The sequence below is a fragment of the Pinus tabuliformis genome, chromosome J (assembly GCF_031772625.1).
Source record: "Pinus tabuliformis cultivar Carrire ecotype Pingquan chromosome J, CPIR1, whole genome shotgun sequence".
Lineage (NCBI taxonomy): Eukaryota > Viridiplantae > Streptophyta > Pinopsida > Pinales > Pinaceae > Pinus > Pinus tabuliformis.
In genome coordinates, this window is record NC_142295.1 from 1,420,373,733 (window position 1) to 1,420,395,831 (window position 22,099).

Here is a 22,099-nt window from a genome sequence, read left to right on the forward strand (position 1 = left end):
CACACTTTCATAAATCATTTCAATAGTCTGGTCCTCATCTCTGCATGAAACAAAATTAGTGTCTTGTCCATCATCTGCAACACATCCTGCATCCACACACCAATTGTCAGATTTAGAAACATAAGGCTTTATAGTCTCGATAGATGATTCTGTCTTCAAGTCTTTATGCTGATCTTCTAAATAGTTTGTGGTGCCATCTATGGGAATTGAACCCACGTTCATATCAATATATTTCATTTTAGAATCGTCATTGTCCTCACGAAACATCAATCCTTGTTTTGGTTCACAAATGCATACATTCATCTTGGTTATCTAGAGTTTTTCCGCTTCCCTTAACAAAAATTTCAACTTGTGTTTTTATCTCCTTGCAATCAACTTCTTGATTGGCCATATAGATGTCCTCTTCATTATCCATCCATGTTTATGATTTTGTAGCAACTCCATCAATACGTCAAGTCATGTATTTAACTCAACAATCTCTTTCTCAAATTCTTCATCATTTATGCCAATTCCTATGACATCACTGTGGATTTTCTCTGAATTCTGCAAATTACTATCCATAGTCATCTTCCTTCTCCTTTCGTGAACTTCACCTTGTTCATTATAAAATGAAATCAAACTGAATCCTTTTCTAAGTTACTTCCTCTAAACTTGGCTAATGGTTCATTCCACTTGAACCTTATTTTTGAGCGCTCCTTGCTCCTTTGGCTACTTCACCTACTTACTGAGAAATTTTGTTTGTCTTGCTTTGGCTACATTGCTATCTTGTTTTTGCTACAATTTCTGTTACATTCACCCGCAATTTTTGCAAGCACATCGACTAGACTTTGGGTGTCAGTTCTACCAATCATGCACTCATTACATTCAATGACTCAAACTTAAATGCACTTTTGACTTGATTTATAACTCTTTAACTCTAGAATTCTAATTTGACATTAACTCTTTACATCAATGGACCTTGGGTGTTGGGTACAACTGAAAATGAACCATTTTACATACCAATACATGACTATAAACTTTTATTTGACTTTAGAGCTTAACTTTAAATAATACTTCATTAAAATAATTACAATGATTAATGGTGGACTTTGAATCTAACTTTAATTCATTCTTGACTTGACTCAAGCTATACAACTTAGACCTTGACTTCACAAATTTCACAAATTTCTTCATTGACCTTTGACATTCACCCTTAAGACATTTATATGTTCATTTTACCTTAACACCATAAACTCACATTCTATACTCACACATCCCATTCATTATCTTACCTCCTTATTATATAAAGGAATAATTAATAATCCTCTTTACATCACCACTTATTCTTTCATGTGAAACTATCCACAAGTGAGGATTCCATATTTACTTTAAATATTTTAAGTCACTTATTTGTGTAGTCAACCCCTTGATTCAGTGCAAAATCTTCAAGAAATACCGCATACATGCCCCACACACTTTGTAGCGTGCACCAATAAATGCTCTGATACCAAAAATGACATCACAGGCTAGGGACCTGCAACTTAAAAATCTAACACACTACACATTACGAAATCCATACAATATGTATGCACATAAAATATCAGAAATAATTGATTAATAAATAAAATATTTACAAGAGAATTCTTGGCCTAATCATTGGCCTCTCATTCCTCGCTCTATTTTACATTTACATGCCTCATGGGCTCACCTAGATTTATACAAGTGGATATGAACCCAAAGTAGGTTCTAGATCCTAAACAAACTCCCACAATATCTCTCATGATCCATAAAAACTCTCACCTAATCCCTTATCTCTAGATAAGATATAACTAACCCTCAAATCTCTCAACTCTTCCAAAATACTCTCGAACTTTATCCTATTTACAATAATTCTCATTCTCTCCTAAAACTATAGGAAAAATACATTAAATAATTAAATCCTAACTTAGGGAACTAACTCCTTTAGTAAACATGATACCCTAGGTTAGATGTTCCCATATCATATAATCATGGAAAAGTTCAATATAGTTATGCATATTTCATCTATGCTAATAATCTAGAGTCCATAAATCCTACTATTTATCCGTACACAACTCTGTTAATTCCCCTCGACCACAACCCTGTGATTCCCCCTTCTACCCCATTTGTGCTACCCCCTCCTCCTGCTATAGCGAAGGTGCCTGCCTTCGTTTATAATCCTGAACATTTCTCCCACAAGAGCTACAACCATATTTATGTACCAATTATTTCATCTGTGGGAGGAGCGCTACTTCTTGGAGTAGGGCTTCTGGAAGCCCTCTTATTTTCAAGAAGAAGGTGAAGCAAACCAGAGAAAATAAAGTTGAGAGGCAGGGGATGTGGAGGGTTTAGAGATCAAATTGATCCTTCTTTCAAACATGTGAGAATTGCTGGCATCAAATAGATTAATACACTTTTCATTCAAAGAGATCCAGGAGGCCACTGGAAATTTCAGCGAGGAGCACAGAATCTAAGGTTCTGTTTCCCGCGCAATTCTGCATGGAAATAGAGTGGAAATCAAGCAGATGAGAGGGAAGGTATCGAAGGAGACCAACGCCCTTCACAGATTCCACTACATGAGTCTTGTCACTCTACTTGGCATCTGTGTCAAAGAGTCGTCAGACCAGAACTCGTATCTCATCTTTGAGTATGTGGAAAATGGATCTTTAAGCCACTGGATCCACGGTGCATGGTCACATGTATGTAAGTTTTAACCCCATACAAAAACTACTTGCATACGAATTCTAAAACATAGAAAATAAACAATGCGAGAGCATAACACATAAAACACATATACACAGAGATTTTCCCCTAGATCCCAAAACTGGGATTACCAGCTTGATTTTTCATTATGTTCCTTTCAATGTTACAATACATATTTATACACGCTGAAGCATCCAATACCATGGACCGAAAACCAACACATCCAAAACCATGGACTGAAAACCATCGCGTCCAAAACCATGTGTGAAGAATCATGCACAAAACCATAGGTAGGTCCGCCCAACCTAATATGGGGTCAAAAAACAAAATTTTTTACCTGCACCCATCAAACCCCTTGTGACCCCCCCACTACGCAATTGGTGCAATGAAGGGGGGGCTCCGCCCCCCTCTAACCCATGGGCTGGTCATGGAAATAATATAACACAACCCAACATTCTCCCACTTGTTGTTTTCCTTCCACAGGGGGCCACAAGAGAGCTTAGTCATTTATCCAGCCCTACAATGCCCATTGTTTCTCTACACCAAGGGAACTTCTCAGAGCTCACATATTTTTTCAATGCATCTATAGTATTCTTCAAAGTGTCCACCTTTACCAGCAACACCTTTTTGTCTTCTATCATATCCCTCACAAAGTAATACTAAACATCAATGTGCTTTGTCTTTGAATGATATGCAGGGTTCTTTGCCAAGAAAATTGCACTTTGGCTGTCACAATCTATGCTTATAGCTCCTTGTACTAACCCATACTTGAACACAATCTCTGCAACCAAACTGCTTCCTTTCTTGCATGAGTAGTTGCCATGTATTTTGCCTATGTAGTTGATAGTGCCACTACAGATTGTTTCTTACTCATCCAACTGATTGCACCTCCAAATAGGTTAAAAACATACCACTTGTAGATCTTCTCTGATCGAGATCTCCAGCCCAGTATGCATCAACAAAGCCATGAGTATCCAACACTCTGTCCAATCTTGGTCTTCCTTGGTAGCACAAACCATAATCACTAGTGCCACACAAATACCTGAAACCCGCTTCATTGTTGTCCAATGCTCCTTTCTTGGTTTTGACATAAACCTGCTCAATACTCCCACAGCATGTGCAATGTCTAGTCTAGTATAGACCATTGCATACATTAGGCTACTAAATGCACTTGCATATGGAACACGGGATGTCCTCTTCCTCTTCTTGTGTCTTGGGACACTGTTCAACATATAACTTTAAACCTACAGGAATAGGAACCTTCACCGGTTTACTATCTTTCATATTAAATCTCTGCAGTATTGTCTTGACATACTTCCTTTGGTTTAACTAGAGCTTCCTCTTTGCCCAATCTATTTTACTTTCCATGCCCAAAATATAGTTTGCAACACCAAGATATTTCATGTCAAATTTGGAGGACAATTGGGTCTTCAAATATTGGATAATTTCTTTGTCATTTCCAGCTAGCAACATATCATCCACATACAAGACCAAATAAATAACAAGGTCACCAATTAATTTAAAATACATACAGTGATCTGCTTTGCTTCTGGTTAAGCCAAGTCCCCGTATAAATGTATCAAATTTGTGATGCCACATCCTTGGTGATTGTTTTAACCCATACAGAGACTTGTTTAACTTACATACCAATTATTTCTTACCCTTCACCGCAGAACCTTCAGGTTGCTTGATGTAGATCTCCTCTTCCAGATTCCTGTGAAGAAATGCTATCTTCACATCCATTTGTTCTACCTCAAAATAAAAAATAGCAGCAACAGATAAAAGTAATCTAATAGAAGTTACCTTGGCAACAAGAGAAAAAATATCACCAAAATCAATTCCTGGCACCTGGGAATAACCTTTTCCTACCAACCAAGCTTTGTATTTCTCCACCTTTCCTTCTACATTTATCTTCTTCTTGAACACCCATTTTATACCAATGGGTTTCCTTCCAGCCAGCAACTCCACCAAATCCCAAGCTTCATTTTTGTGCAAATATTCCATTTCATCAACCATGTCCTCTTTCCAGAGTTTTCCATCCTATGAATCTACTACTTCCTTCACAGTTCTGGGATCATCATCAGTAATAGATAAAGCAAAATTTGAAAAGAAAGCAGATGGACTATACCATTTTGACTGTCTTCTTTCTCGAACTGATCTTTTCACGCCCGGAGTTTGTGGCTCTTCATCTTCTAATTCCTCCTCTGTTGTAGAGTTTGAATCTTCCTCCTTTAGCTCAAACTCTATCTTCTCAGGTTCCTTTGATGGGATTTCATGCTTAATAAAATCTTTCACCTCTCTGAACACCACATCTCGACTGTACACAACCTTCCTTGTTACTAGGTTCCAAAGCTTATAACCCTTTAAACCATCCTTATACCCAATAAAGATACAGTTTTTAGATTTACTATCCAACTTGGTTCTTTTCTCCTTTGGAACATGTACATATACATCACATCCAAATACCCTCAGATGTGAAAGAGAGGGTTTCTTACCAGTCCATACCTCTTGTGGAGTCTTATCCTCCAACACTGATGCAGGTGATCTGTTGACCAGGTAACATGTTGTCTCCACCGCCTCTGCCCATAACTCTTGTCCTAACCCAGCACCACTGAGCATGCTTTTTTCCCTTTCCATCAACGTCTTGTTCATTCTTTCTACAACTCCATTTTTCTCAGGTGTATATGGAGTAGACTTATGCCATGCTGTACCACACTTTTTTACAAAATTCTTCACATTCCTTACTGCAAAAATCTCCACCGTTATCTGTCCTCAGCACCTTTATCTTCTTTTCTGTCTGGTTTTCCACTAGAGCCTTAAATTCTTTAAACATGTCAAAGACTTCAGATTTCTTCTTAAGGAAATATATCCATGTATTCTTTGAGAAGTCATCTATAAATGATACATAGTACACATACTTACCCAGTGATGGAACCTTCATAGGTCCAAACACATCACTGTGCACAAGCTCTAATATCTGTTTCGCCCTCTTACCACCATAGGGCAAACTCACCGGATTCTTCTTCCCATATACACAATTTTCACAGAAATCAAAATCCAGAGAGATATTACTCATGCCTTCTACCATACCTTTACCATGAAGTATTCGAAGGCCCTTCTCTCCAATATGTCCAAGCCTTTGATTCCATAGCATGGTCTTCTCTCCAGAGACCACTAGATTTTCTGCTCCACTTTCAGGAACCACAGAACTGTTGCACCCATCAACAACAGTGCTACCTTCCAGCTTGTACAGATTTCCAATCCAAACTCCCCACATCAATACCAGTGCTCCCCAAGCCATCTTGCAAGTATCCTTCTCGAACACTGTTTTTACACCTGCATCATCCAGCTTGCTTACGGAAATCCGATTTCTGGCCAATGCAAGAATATGCAGAACACCTAGAAGTGTTATAACCCTTCCACCTTGCAACTTCAACTTTACTTTTCCACGACCAATGATTCTAGCCTTCCTATCATCCCCCAAGAAGACATCACCACCATCATATTTATCGTACTCACAGAACCACTCTCTATGGGGAGTGAAGTGAAAGGATGCACCTGAGTCAATCAACCATGCCTCATGATCTACATGTGTACTTGAAGAAGCCAAGTACACATCCCCACCTTCATCTAAGGTGGTTTTTGCCTCTGCAGAAGGAGCATCATCAGATCCCTTTCCTTTATCAGGAGCTTTAGATTTATAGTACCTTTTGTAGTGCCCTTCCTTTTCACATTTCTAGCACACCACCTTTATAGGTTTTCCTGGAGATTTAGATCTACCTCTAGATTTAGATCTTCCACTCGATGACTTATTTTTGTTTCTGTTCTAGGACCATCCTTGTATAGACAAGGCATCACCATTCTGGCTCTCCATATTTTTCTGTCTCATCTCCTCCGTCAGCAAGGATGAGACAATTTCATCAAACTGCAAGGAAGTTGCATTGCTACCTGTTATCACTCAGATTGTCCCTCAGGTTGTAAAAGGGGATACAACCGAGGTAACCACAGACCAACTTTGGACTACAGGTTCTAGCCAACCTGCAATTAGAGAGGGCTCTCTCTTTCTGATTTAGATTTGTTGAAAATGATTTTAGGCTAGGTATTGGGTTTAAGGGGTTTTTGTTTTGGTTTTGGTGGGAAGATTGATGTCTTCAAGTAGAGAGGCTAAGCATAGTTTGATAATTTTCAAACCATTGGGCATGGAGTCGAGGAGGAAGATTGGTGGTGCGTTTTCTTGGTCACAGGAGAGATATGTGGAGCAAGGTAGTTGCACATGAAACAATGTTTCAGGTTTAACGGATGGAATGAATGCTAAGGAATGAGAGGCAATCAAGAATCTCTCTTTCAGCTTAACAGAGGGAAGTAACAGAGCTTTACCTAGGGGCAATAAAGAATCCCTAAATAATTGGCCAACATAGGGGAATTAGGGTAAATATGAGCCAGAAGGAATTCATATTCATTACCAATTCATTCAGATGAAAACATATAGAAACAACAGAAATTGAGCATAGAGTGCTGTAAACAAATTCTAAGCTAATCTTTCTTTCTGCTATTCAGATAGTGGTTAACAATAAAATAGAGGTAAGATGCACTTATTGTTCCAGGTTGCAGCACAAGAATTCCACATTTAGTCTCCAGAAATATTTAACAACACATCACACCGTCATACTCCAACTCTTCAGCAGTCTTTGATTATAGAAAAAATCTCAGGTATACAGTGCGACTCTCTAGTGAGATTTATCAATCGACCAACCCTTGAAACAATACAGTGGGTCGTATATATAGAAAAAAAAACTCTTCAAAACTGCTTATTTACAGTTTGACCTAAACAGGTCTGAAAGAAAGATGATTACTTTAACCTAATCCTATCAGAAATAAATGCGTGAAAATATCTCAGGGTACGCTGAGGGCAGCCGTATCAAAACTGAGTAAATTATGTTGTCCTCGGTGGCTTCGTGTAGTGTTTTCTGAAATAAATGAGCATGGGTTTCTGCTTCTTTGCTGTCCGGTGGCTTTAAATGCTTTAATTGTGATTTGAGGGCAAGGATGGGCTTACGCCTCTTGACTTGACTTTCTGGGAACTCATTAATGCTCAGGTGCTTTGAGCCCCTAAAAAATCTTGGCTGATACTCTTTGGCTCTTCTTCTTCCTCTGATACTCTTTGACAATAAACTGGGCTGCTACTCTGATGTGCTGTGCGTTAAATCAACATTTAATGGCTGCTGTTCGGCCCTCGGTTTCCTTCAAAACTGTCTTCTGCTCCTTTCTGAGTGCTTCGCGAAGAAAAACGGGTCATTCGGCGCCTTTCGGGCTTGCTGGGGGCTGCGTGATGAAAAGATTTCCCATTCTGGCCTAATTATCCAGTGAGGCGCAAATCACGCATCAAAAACTGCCTCAGAAACTGATTCTAGGGCTCCAGAGTGCGATTTTCGCCCTTCGCGCCAAAATTGCTGATGACGTCAGCATGATGTCAGCATGGTGGGACCTTGTACGGCGGATGACGTGGCAGGATGACGTCAGCATGATGACATCATCACGTATGGAGGTGACGTGGCAGTACGACAGGGGACACGGTGGTAGGACACGTGGCAGGGTGACTCGGCGGTACAGTGGCAGGAGGCCACGCAAGCGGATGACGTGTCATGGTGACTGGGCAGGGGGTGACGCAAGGGGGTGACGTCACTGGGCAGGAGGCGGTTTCCGGTTTTGGGGCGCACCACCTTTGGATAGAGGTGGTCTTGGGGGAGGGGGCTCCACCACAGCCCAGAAGGCAACGCGTGGCGGGAGTACGGCGGGAATACCGCCCATCTCCCGGACGCTAACCTTCGGGCGGCTTGGAGATGGGAAGGCCCGCCCACCGTAGATCTGTGGGGCGGGTGATCTGACGGCTGGCGGCGAAGGTGAGGCGGCGGAGGGATAAGGGGCGGGAATATACATGGAATATTCTGATTTTAATAATGCGCGGCGGTGGGTTAAAACTTAGGGAACGGCGGAGTTTGAGGGTTGTATGGGTTTAATGAGCGCGGATAAATGTTTTTATGAACAAAACTTAGGGTAAGGGAGCCAAAAGTGGGTTTTTTAAGGGTTTTAGGGCTAGGGGAGAGGTTGTTAGCATGACCAGGTGTCATCTAACTCCTGCTATGACACGGATGGGCTAAAAACAACCCCTGATGGACCATTTTTTCCCTGACTTAGAAGAAATATGGCTATAGTGCCAGGGAGGGGATATTTAATATTTTTGGGATTTATATACATAGTTTTAGCAGGGGAAGGGGATACAGATTAGGGATTTAGATAATACAGTCAGCAGTTAATATGGAGATGACCAGAAAGCACTAAGTTAAGGGTCCTTAGGCTAATTTTGGGGAAAAGAACTTGTAAAGAAATGAAATCCTTGAGCGAAGCGGACCTTCACCAAGGCAGCTGATATGGAGAATGATGGAACTAAGAGGAATCAATCAGATCTTGACCTCTTTGGGGAAGTTAGCAAGTGACTTGGGAAATGAGAAGAAGGGGAAGTTAGTTATGTCTAGCTCAAGCTCCTCAAGATAAAAACCTGCCTAATAACTGTGATCTGAAAAGACAAAAACACTTTGTAACACAAAATTGATCATAAATCATCATTCTGCAACCTCACAGCTACCTACCCGGCCTACTTACCTAACATTTTTTCTTCTTTTGATTTGGGTGCACTTAGATTTGCAGACCCAGATTTACAATTTTTCTTTTGAATGTTTCCTATCTAGATCTACACTTATTTCTGCCAAGGGCCCAGATTAAGCAGTTGGGTCCCTTTGATTCTCTACCTATCTACAAATCTGCCAAGATTAAGTTGTTTGGACAGATACATTCTCTATATTCTAAAACAGGAAATTGAAACCTAGGGAGGCCAAGATTAAACTATTTAGCCTTCCCTTAACTGAATGAACTCTTCAAAATGGAATGACTCATCAAAATTGGAATACAGCAGTGGCATTTGGACTAGCACACTTCATGGCATCTTGTGGAAATATGGAACACTGCAGCCTGCAAAGTACGACATATTTGGCATGTAAAAATGTCAATCATGAAAGATGAAACCCTGTTGCAACAGGAGGCTAACAGTGGCTCCACTTGGGGATGGCTTTTCCTTGTGAAAAGTCAAGAACAGCAGGTCAGACTGCCTTGATTTTCTATTTGTTGCTGTAGACTGGAAACATTTGTTCTGGCTGCTAAAAAATGTGAAACTTTGAAATCTGAACCATTCTCTCCTCAATTGAGTTACTGTGAACTGTACAGCATCGCCTGCTTTCTTCTGCGTGCTTGATAATTATGTACAATGCTGCTGGAACATGCCTTTGACTGCAAATAGTTATTTTCTACCATGAATTGCTTGTAATGTGACAGTTTTCCTCTTACTTTTTTGCTGAAATTGGTGTAGAGACAGAGCTTTTAGCACTGGAATACTTGCATTGGCTGTGTCTTCGCAAAATTTACTGTTGCTCCTTTAACAATAGGCCTGCTTATACGAAAATGAAAAATAAAGTGCTGATATATACAAATAAGATTGTGTAAAAGATATATACAGGGTTGCATTGTTTCCTTTAAAAGGGATCATGGTAATGTTTCAGCATACGGCCATTGACAGGGCCTTCTTCAGCAGAACTATCCTCTACAGATTTGAGAAAATATGTGTTATTTCCCTGAACAGCAGAAATAACGAACGACCCTTTCCATAAAAAATCAAACTTGGCATGTTTGCCCTTGTCTTCTCTTCTTGAGTCCCATCTTAGAACTTTGTCACCAACATTGAAATCCTCAGCCTTAGCTCTCTTATCAAACATCTTTTTGAGCTTTTCTTGCAAAATTTGAGCTCTGTCATAAACTTGTTCTCTGGTTTGCTGAAGATGAATGGTTTGATTAACTCTTCTCTGAATGTCATTTGGTTCAGCCTGAATCTCCTGTAACAGTTTGATAGTAGGAATGCCCAGGGATGAAGGAAATCTAGCCTCCATGCCATATACTAGCTCATAAGGGCTCATTCCAATGGATCTTTTGCTCGAGAGTCTGTCTGCCCATAGGGCATTCACCAGCTTTTTGTGCCAGTTCTTCTTGTTTTCTTCTAGCACCTTCTTTATGATGTTGATGAGGCTCTTGTTAGATGATTCGGCCAAGCCATTACCTTGAGGGTAATAAGCTGTAGAGTGGCCCAAGGTAATATGAAATCTGTGGCAGAAATTGATCATTTTTTTGGACTTAAAGGCAGCGGCATTGTCAGTGATGATTTTCTCAGGGCAGCCAAATCTGGAAAGGATATTGCACTCAAGGAATTGGATAATGATGGTGTCATTGGCTTGTCTGCAGGGAATGGCTTCAACCCACTTAGTGAAATAGTCGGTGGCTGTTAGGATCCATTTGTGCTGGCCTGAGGAAGAGGGATGGATTTCTCCAATGAAGTCAAGACCCCATTGTTGAAAAGGTTTTTCGGTTGAGATGGGTTTCAGGGGCAGGGGTAACAGCTTTCTCTTGCCCTCAAAGATTTGGCATTTGTGACATGACATGGAAAACTTCTTTACATCTGCAAAAAGAAAGGGCCAATAGAAACCTGCCCTTAAAATTTTATCAGCGGTGGACTTCCAGTATAGATGTCCTCCACAGTCACCTGCATGGAATTCTTTCATGACATTGTTAGTTTCATTCATGGTTAAACAATTAAGCAATATACCTTCATGATTTCTCCAAAATAATGCACCATTTATAACACAAAACTTTAAAGCCTTCATTTTCAAAAATCTTTTCTTGGTCCTGGACAATCCTGGGGGAGCACACAGGTTTAACAATACAAAGCATATATCAGCGTACCATGGAGATTGTAAAAAGATTTCACTGATCTGTGGAGTCGCCAGCTCTGGTTCATTGTCCAGCTGGTTAATGTCTAGGGCTTGAAAGTTTGTTTCGGACATCAGTTTGGCTAAACCTTGTCCCTTTATCAGCTTGGTTGGTTTTATTTCAATGTCATATTCAAGGATGTTTGCAATCCACTTGCCTCTTTTTCCTTCTAATCCCTCTTGGGTCAATATGTCTTTTACAGCAGTGTGTGGGACATAGGCAATCACGTGTGAATATAAGATGTACACTCTGAAATCCTTGATGGCCTTAACCAGTGTGTAGGCCTGCTTTTCCATGATTGGGTATTTCAAAGGGGCGTCTCTTAGAGCTTGACTGAAAAATGCAATCGGTTTTTCAGCTCCTTCTTCATCCTTTTGTAAAAGGACAACTGCTATCGTGTGATCAGATGCAAATGAAAATATGATAAAATCTTTGTCAAACTGTGGGCTGGTGAGTACAGGGGTCTGGGTTAAGGCCGTTTTGATACTTTCAAATGCTTGCTTGGTTTCGAGAGACCATTTTATCTTGGCATCCTTTTTTAACATGTTGCTTAATAGTCTTATTAACTCAACTAGATTTGGGATAAATCTTCTTAAGAAGTTGATTTTCCCAAGGAAAGCTTGCAACTCTTTTATGTTTCTTGGATATGGGATTTGGAGGATGGCTTGGATTCTTTCAGGATCAATTCTAATGCCATCTTTTGATATGATGTGGCCAAGTAATTTTCCTTCTTCAAGGCCAAACAGAGACTTCTTGGGGTTCAAGGAAATGCCATATTTCCTACATGTCATAAAAATTTGCCTAAGATGCTTGAGGTGTTCTTCATCAGATTTTGAGAATGGGGTTAAGTCATCAAGGTAGACAACTAGGAAGTCATGTATTTCTTTGGCAAATGCAATATCCATTGCTCGTTGAAAGGTAGCACCAGCGTTTTTAAGTCCAAATGGCATCTTGACATACTTAAATGTTCCCCACGGTGTGGTAAAGGCAGTTTTGTCTTGGTCGTCCGGGTGAACAAGTATTTGATTGAAACCTGAAAAGCCATCTAGCAAAGAGATTCTAGATGACCCCACTACTCTTTGTAGGATGTGGTCCATTTTGGGCAAAGGATAGTGGTCCTTTAGGGAGACTTGGTTTAAATTTCTCAGATCTACACAAAGTCTGATTTCACCTGTCTTTTTTCTTGTAGGAACAAGATTGGACACCCATTCAGAAAATCTGATGGGTGCTATTATGCCTGCTTCAAACATCCTTTTTACTTCCTTCTCAATTGGGGGAAGAAGCATAGGGTTGATTCTTCTAAGTTTCTGCTTGAAGGGTTTCTGGTTGGGTTTCAATGGAATTGTGTGTTGGATCACCGAGGTGTCGTAGGATTTCAAATCCTCATAGCTCCAAGCAAATACATCTTGGAATTCTTTGAACAAATCAATATACTTGGGCTTTTGATCAGGTGGCACATTTTTTAACAATTTGATCATTTTGGGTTTCTCTTTTGTCCCTATGTTGTGTTCCTCTATATCAGTGTTTATGGGTTGCAATTTTGGCTTTCTGGGCACATCATTGGCGTCAAACATGTCTTCTAATGGGGTTAAGCCAGTAGGCAAAAAGTTATCCTTTAAGTCAATGATCTCTGCCTCTGTTTTTACTGTCTCTTCCAAGTGCATTTGTTTCAGTTGTTCAATGTTTTCGTTGTCACAAATAGTTGGGTTCAGGATCTGTTTGGCTGTTGCAGCTGTTACATCTTGCTGATTTTCAGTTGTTTGGTGTTGGGAGTCGTTCATAGCATCCATGTCGATGTTGATATTTGAAAACTCATGCTCAAGGGTAAGAAAATTATTAATCTGGGCATCATTTTCGAATACTTGCCAATCTTTAACGTTATTTGGGACAATAGGCCTATGTTTTATTTCAACTGTGAAGTGATGGTTTGGGTCAAAAGGAAGCTTGCATGTACTAGCAAAGGTGGCTAGGCTGTGTGCATGAATGTTATGCTCTCTTGAAATCTTGGCCAGCTTGAATTCAGTGAATGCATTGAGTATATTAGTGGCAGCCATCCTATAGGCTCTCATTCTATTGTCATTGGTAACAAAGTTACCTTTCATCTGTTGTATGATTAAATCAGAGTCACCTAAAATAGACACCTTTGCAGCTCCTAGAGCTTTGAGGAGTTTAAGGCCTAACAGCAGAGCCTCATACTCTGCCATGTTATTTGTGCATTTGAAATTCAGTCTATAGGCATGGCCTTGTGCATGATTATTATGCGTATTGTGAATCCAGACACCTGCCCCTGCTCCTAACTTGTTGACAGAGCCATCAAACTCTAAATACCATGTGATTTCTAGCTTGTGGTTAGTGCTAAGAGTTTCAGCTGTTTTAGGGTTGGGCAGATTTGCAATTTCTGTTTGGGGATGTTCTTCTAACATGCTGGTTGCGTTAACTGTTGTGACAGTTTCATGGGTATGTGCAACCGACTCTTCGTTGATGTGTGCTTGTTGCTCTAGAGCGAAGGGCTCATTATCAATTGGAGAATTTGTATCATCATTAAACAAAATAAAGGAATCCATATCAGAGTGGATTGAGTAAATGGGAAAATTTTCAGGCTTGCTCTCACTACTCACCACATATTTCATGAGCGTTTCTCTATACAGTCTCTTTGGTTGCCCAAAGACTGAAATGGTGGCATAGGAAAGGTCTAATTGAAGGGATCCTTGGAGCTTTGCTCCCCATGACCTTGACAGGAGCATACCGTATTTTGGTGGAATGTCAGCAACCACTACATCCATGAGGATGGTCTTATTTGGATATTGAACTAAGGAGACACACACGTCTTTGATGAGGCCTAGACATTTCACTTGACTTGAGTCAAATGAGTATAAATCTTTGTAAGGTCTTGTAACATCAAGATTCAGTTTTTCCATAACTGCTTTGGGCATAAGATTGTGCGATGCCCCAGAATCGAACATAGCGTTGTGTAAGACTTTGTCATGTATGTGCAAGCTGATATAAAAGGGAGGGACAGGTCCATGTGTTGATTTCCCATTAAACTCTGGGCCAAATAGCAGTTTTGGGGTGTCATCTAAAACATTTACATCATCCTTAACCTCTGGCATTTGAAGTGATCTTTGAATTTGTTGCCTATATACATCGTGTTTGGCAAGTTCTGAGAGGGGAATGGATATCTTCAACTTAGCTATTTCTGCCTCTAAATTAAATGGCTTTTCCAATGGAGTTTTGGTGTTGATAATGGTAGTTTTTTCTGTTTCATTTGAATTATGTGCAATTTGCTCTTGTTTATCAGCGTTATGAGGACTGATTGCTTGTGGTTTTTCAATTTCAGGAAAGTTTTTTGGAACACTATTCGAGCTTTATTTCGAGGAAGAAGGTGGAAAAGGCTGATCTTTGGAAGGCTATAGGTCTGTTATGTCTTCTACAGTCACTTGATGTGGGTTTGGGAGAGGTATATCAGTTGGTTCTGTCATGACAGCCTTGCCTTTAATCTTGTTGGGCTGTTTGCCATCCTTTGTTTTGCTAGGTTCGGAAATATCAATGGTCCTAGTTCTCAGCTTATATTGTTTGTGTACTTCATACACAGCAGTATCGTAACCTTGTTTAAAATCAAAAGACTCGCCAGACTTAGTCTGAAACTGATTACAGTCACGTTCGTTTTGGTCTTCTTGGCTCAGAAATGTTTTATGCTCACCCTTTAGATCCATCAGGTTCATGTGAGTGTCCTCTATGGGTTCACTAGAAGTAGATCCTTCAACATAGTTATCTTGAAAAGGGGGTCTTATATCATGGTCTTGGTTAGACCTACCAGCATTTGTGTTCTGCGTTTTCCTAAAATTTGGGTTCCTTATGGTATTAGACTGTTGTCCTTCCCATGATGCTTTTCTCTCAACATTTTCTACTCTCTCTCCCAGCCTTTGTAGGCCACTAATAATAGCATCAAGCTTTTGATCAAAGGCTGAGGGTTCTTCCTTAAAGGTGGTTCTTCTTTCCATTCTAGCTATGTTTCTCTTGGCAATTAAGTTGGCTTCTACGCTGACAGCAACGTTTTGCATGTCTGCAAGGGTCTGAGGAGCTCTTTCTTTTCGCTGGTATGCCATATCCGGGTCGAATCCATCAGGAAATTTATACAATGCCAGATCAGGGGGAGGCCTTAGGCTCTGTGGTATTACATTATATACATTATTGAATCTCGCATAGTACTCCAAAACAGTCTCTTGAGGACCTCTTTTAATTGTAGCATATTCGGCTAGTATGTGCAAGGGGTCTTTCTTTTTCTCCCATCTGTTGGTAAAGGATTGGTAAAGCTCATCTGGGGTGGTTATGGAATTTGCAGCTAGTGATCTGAACCAAGTTCTTACATCACCTGTTAAACTTTGAACAAAAATTCTCATTCTCACGCTATCATCATCTATCTCGTAGTTTTCAAAATAGTCTTGCATCTTTTTAGTGTGCTGAAGGGCAGTAAAAGGACTAGTACTATCAAAATATGTGATTTTAGATTGCTACTCTTGAGGTAAAGTCCCAGGATTAGCAGGCAGTTGCAGGGGTGCATATCTATTGGCCATATTGGCAGGGATAAGTGGAACAACGGGGATAAATGGAACAACTGGGACGACAGGGATAACTGGGATAACAGGAACAGCAGTAGCTGTGGTATTTGCAACGAATGGAGGTGTGGAAGGAGTGCTTTGAGATGTGGATGATGAACATGGGGAAACAGGGGTAGACTGGAATAAAACCTTGACAGGAGTTGGAACAGAGCTAGGGTAAGTTGTTTCAGGACTCAAATCAGCAAAATTTTCCTGTCTTTCTTGCTTCCTAAGGATTTTTGGGATTAAGTTCGGGTTCTCAAAAATAGCTGGAGGGTCTGGATCTGGATTTGACCTTGTGTATCGTGGATTTTTCTTAGGAGCCAGCTTCCGAATTTGTTTTTTGGTATTTTTCTGGGAATATTTTTGTAATTAGCAAGGAACTGATCAGATTTTTGGAATAACTGTGTATAGCTTAAAACTAGCATGAAGATTGACTGAAGCAGCTTTTATCTACTCCTGTAAATGTAAAACAAGAACAGTTTCAAAGGCTTCCTGGCTGACATTCAGGCTTCATCTGTAGTTTTAAGGGATATACAACAATTAGAAAATCGATTTTTCCTGTGGATTTTTACAACCTTCTTCGTGAAATTAACCGAGGAAAGTTCCCCAGTGGAGTCGCCATTATGTTATCACTCAGGTTGTCCCTCAGGTTGTAAAAAGGGATATGGCCGAGGTAACCACAGACCAACTTTGGACTATAGGTTCTAGCCAACCTGCAATCAGAGAGGGCTCTCTCTTTCTGATTTAGATTTGTTGAAAATGATTTTAGGCTAGGTATTTGGTTTAAGGGGTTTTTGTTTTGGTTTTGGTGGGAAGATTGATGTCTTCAAGTAGAGAGGCTAAGCATAGTCTGATAAGTTTCAAACCATTGGGCATGGAGTCGAGGAGGAAGATTGGTGGTGTGTTTTCTTGGTCACAGGAGAGATATGTGGAGCAAGGTAGCTGCACATGAAACAATGTTTCAGGTTTAACGGATGGAATGAATGCTAAGGAATGAGAGGCAATCAAGAATCTCTCTTTCAGCTTAACAGAGGGAAGTAAGAGAGCTTTACCTAGGGGCAATAAAGAATCCCTAAATAATTGGCCAACATAGGGGAATTAGGGTAAATATGAGCCAGAAGGAATTCATATTCATTACCAATTCATTCATATGAAAACATATAGAAACAACAGAAATTGAGCATAGAGTGCTGTAAACAAATTCTAAGCTAATCTTTCTTTCTGCTATTCAGATAGTGGTTAACAATAAAACAGAGGTAAGATGCACTTATTGTTCTAGGTTGCAGCACAAGAATTCCACATTTAGTCTCCAAAAATCTTTAACAACACATCACACTGTCATACTCCAACTCTTCAGCAGTCTTTGATTATAGAAAAAATCTCAAGTATACAGTGCGAGTCTCTAGTGAGAGTTATCAATCGACCAACCCTTGAAACAATCCAGAGGGTCATATATATAGAAAAAAAAACTCTTCAAAACTGCTTATTTACAGTTTGACCTAAACAGGTCTGAAAGAAAGATGATTACTTTAACCTAATCCTATCAGAAATAAATGCGTGAAAATATCTCAGGCTGCGCTGAGGGCAGCCGTATCAAAACTGAGTAAATTATGTTGTCCTCGGTGGCTTGGTGCAGTGTTTTCTGAAATAAATGAGCATGGGTTTCTGCTTCTTTGCTGTCCGGTGGCTTTGAATGCTTTAATTGTGATTTGAGGGCAAGGATGGGCTTACGCCTCTTGACTTGACTTTCTGGGAACTCATTAATGCTCAGGTGCTTTGAGCCCCTAAAAAATCTTGGCTGATACTCTTTGGCTCTTCTTCTTCCTCTGATACTCTTTGACAATAAACTGGGCTGCTGCTCTGATGTGCTGTGCATTAAATCAACATTTAATGGCCGCTGTTCGGCCCTCAGTTTCCTTCAAAACTGTCTTCTGCTCCTTTCTAAGTGCTTCACGAAGAAAAACGGGTCATTCGGCGCCTTTCGAGCTTGCTGGGGGCTGCGTGATGAAAAGATTCCCCATTTTGGTCTAATTTATCCAGTGAGGCGCAAATTGCGCATCAAAAACTGCCTCAAAAACTGATTCCGGGGCTCCAGAGTGCGATTTTCGCCCTTCGTGCCAAAATTGTTGATGACGTTAGCATGATGTCAGCATGGTGGGACCTTGTACGGCGGATGGCATGGCAGGATGATGTCAGCATGATGACGTCATCACGTACGGAGGTGACGTGGCAGTACGACAGGGGACACGGTGGCAGGACACGTGGCAGGGTGACTCGGCGGTACAATGGCAGGAGGCCACGCAGGCGGATGACGTGTCATGGTGACTGGGCAGGGGGGTGATGCAAGTGGGTGACATCACTAGGCAGGAGGCAGTTTCCGGTTTTGGGGCGCACCGCCTTTGGACAGAGGTTGTTTTGGGGGAGGGGGCTCTGCCACAGCCCAGAAGGCGATGCGTGGCGGGAGTACGGCGGGAATACCGCCCATCTCCCGGACGCTAACCTTCGGGTGGCTTGGAGATGGGAAGGCCCGCCCACCGTAGATCTATGGGGCGGGCGATCTGACGGCTGGCGGCGAAGGTGAGGCGGCGGAGGGATAAGGGGCGGGAATATACACTAAATATTCCGATTTTAATAATGCGCACCGGTGGGTTAAAACTTAGGGAATGGCAGAGTTTGAGGGTTGTATGGGTTTAATGAGCGAGGATAAATGTTTTTATGAACAAAACTTAGGGTAAGGGAGCCAAAAGTGGGTTTTTTAAGGGTTTTAGGGCTAGGGGAGAGGTTGTTAGCATGACCAGGTGTCATCTAACTCCTGCTATGACACGGATGGGCTAAAAACAGCCCCTGATGGACCATTTTTTCCCTGACTTAGAAGAAATATGGCTATAGTGCCAGGGAGGGGATATTTAATATTTTTGGGATTTATATACATAGTTTTAGCAGGGGAAGGGGATACAGATTAGGGATTTAGATAATACAGTCAGCAGTTAATATGGAGATGACCAGAAAGCGCTAAGTTAAGGGTCCTTAGGCTAATTTTGGGGAAAAGAACTTGTAAAGAAATGAAATCCTTGAGCGAAGCAGACCTTCACCAAGGCAGCTGATATGGAGAATGATGGAACTAAGAGGAATCAAGCAGATCTTGACCTCTTTGGGGAAGTTAGTAAGTGACTTGGGAAATGAGAAGAAGGGGAAGTTAGTTATGTCTAGCTCGAGCTCCTCCAGATAAAAACCTGCCTGATAACTGTGATCTGAAAAGACAAAAACACTTTGTAACACAAAATTGATCATAAATCATCATTCTGCAACCTCACAGCTACCTACCCGGCCTACTTACCTAACATTTTTTCTTCTTTTGATTTGGGTGCACTTAGATTTGCAGACCCAGATTTACAATTTTTCTTTTGAATGTTTCCTATCTAGATCTACACTTATTTCTGCCAAGGGCCCAGATTAAGCAGTTGGGTCCCTTTGATTCTCTACCTATCTACAAATCTACCAAGATTAAGCTGTTTGGATAGATACATTCTCTATATTCTAAAACAGGAAATTGAAACCTAGGGAGGCCAAGATTAAACTGTTTAGCCTTCCCTTAACTGAATGAACTCTTCAAAATGGAATGACTCATCAAAATTGGAATACAACAGTGGCATTTGGACTAGCACACTTCATGGCATCTTGTGGAAATATGGAACACTGCAGCCTGCAAAGTACAACATATTTGGCATGTAAAAATGTCAATCATGAAAGGTGAAACCCTGTTGCAACAGGAGGCTAACACTACCTATTGCAATAACCAGACTATCCCACAAATCTGGTAGAGAACACAACAAATTGATGCACTTATCTTCATATGAAATTTTAATATCAACAAATTATAACTAGCTTACTACAGTATTAAATGCGTTCAGATGTTCTATCATCGAGTCTCCATCTTTCATCCTCGGGTTATACAGATTTTTCTGTAGGAACATCTTATTCATGAGAGACTTAGATTGGTACAAAGTCCCTAACTTGTCGCACAAAGCCTTTGTCATAGCTTCCCCTGATACATGCAGCAATACTAAATCTGAGACACACAATCTTATTGTGCTCTTAGCCTTCCGATCCAACTTCTTCCATTCTTCATCGAACACTCCTGTTGGTTTAGTACCCAGATCTACCATGATCCACTGATCTTTATCCACCAACAGATCCTCCATCTTGAGTTTCCATAACTCAAAACTCTTACCATTAAATTTCTCGATCTCTATCTTTCCACTGCTTGCCATCTTCTTTCACCACTAGAATTGATCCCGAATATCTCCCACTGAACAGGGTCTACCACTGGCCCGAGCGAAACCCCTTAGCAACAAAGGTGTCCCCTTGAAGCCAAAACAACTTTCATACCAAATGTAGGTTTTAACCCCGTACAGAAATTACTTGCATACAGATTCTAAAACATAGAAAATAAAAAATACGAGAGCATAACACATAAAACACATATAGATAGAGATTTTCCCTTGGATCCCAAAACCAAGACTACTAGCTTGATTTTTCATTATGTTCCTTTCAATGTTAGAATACATATTTATACATGCCAAAGTATCCAATACCATGGACCGAAAACTATCGCATCCAAAACCATGGACCAAAAACCATCGCATCCAAAACCATGTGCAAAAAATCATGCACAAAACCATAGGTAGGTCCGCCCAACCTAATATAGGGTCCAAAAACAAAATTTTCCAGGGTGCTACCCCAGACCCCATAGAGTGGGGTTACCTACACCCCTCAAACCCCATGTAACCCGCCGCTATGCAATCGGCGCAATGAAGAGGGGGGCTCCACCCCCCTTCTAACCCCTCAGTTAACTACGTCGGCTAGTCGTGGAATGAATATAACACAACCCAACAATGTAGGGGGTTCGAATCTGACTTGGAACTAGAGGCTATAGATTTCTCTAGACATAGCGGAGGGGCTAGAGTATTTTCATCATAGCACGACTCCCACCTTGTTTCACAAGGACCTTAAGAGCAATAATATTCTTCTGGACAAGAATTTCCGAGTGAAGATTTCCAATTTCAGATTGGCCAAATCTGGGGATATCGAAGGATCGCAAGTTCATGCGGTGACAAGCCACATTGTTGGGGATCATGGATATATGGCTCTAGAATTTATTAGAGATGGGATGGTGACCCCAAAGCTGGATTTGCATTTGGGGTGATAATGCTTGAAATTCTTTCGAGAAAATAGGTCGTAGATGTGGGTTCCAATTTTGGGGAGTTCAGAGGTGGAGAAAAGGTGCTTCTTTATGAAGAGATAAGGAGTCTGATGGAAAGTGAAAAACCCAGGGAATATCTGATGGATTGGGTGGACCCTGCGATTAAACTAGATGGAGTCAGGTCGTAGCATGTGGAGACAAGTTTCAAAGTGGCCATGTTGGAAAATTTATGCATGGAGAGGGACTTGATGCTGCGTCCGATCATGAGAGAAGTGAGGGTGGAGTTGTCTAGAATCATAGGAGGTGCAGGAAAAGTAGGAGGTAATTATTGTTCCAATTCTTCTCAAGAATCCACATATCGAAATAATCATTCATCTTTTTCATACGGTTCAAAATTCCAAGTTAGATAGAGAAAAATAGATCGAACTCAGATGAGCTACTTTGAACAAATGTGAGTTAATGGGTAAAACAATAGACATACAAATGTCAAAAGGAGATAAAAAAAGGTGGACAATGCCTAGCTTGAACAATTTCAAAAAGAGACACCTTAAGTGTAAATATAGGTGAAATAATTATTATTATTCAAAAAGTAAAACATTTAAAATAATGTAATAATGTATGGTATTTAAAATAATGTAAGAATGTATGGCTTATAAGAATGTTTAAAATAATGCACAGTTTATAAGAATTTTGAAATAGAAGTTTATAAGAGATATACATTTACTTT

At 40.5% G+C, this 22,099-nt stretch overlaps 1 pseudogene; it reads left to right on the plus strand.

The window, feature by feature from the left end:
* The first annotated feature begins 395 nt into the window (after positions 1-395).
* Positions 396-21,404, plus strand: LOC149232661 (protein LYK5-like; annotated as a pseudogene).
* The last annotated feature ends 695 nt before the right edge of the window (positions 21,405-22,099 follow it).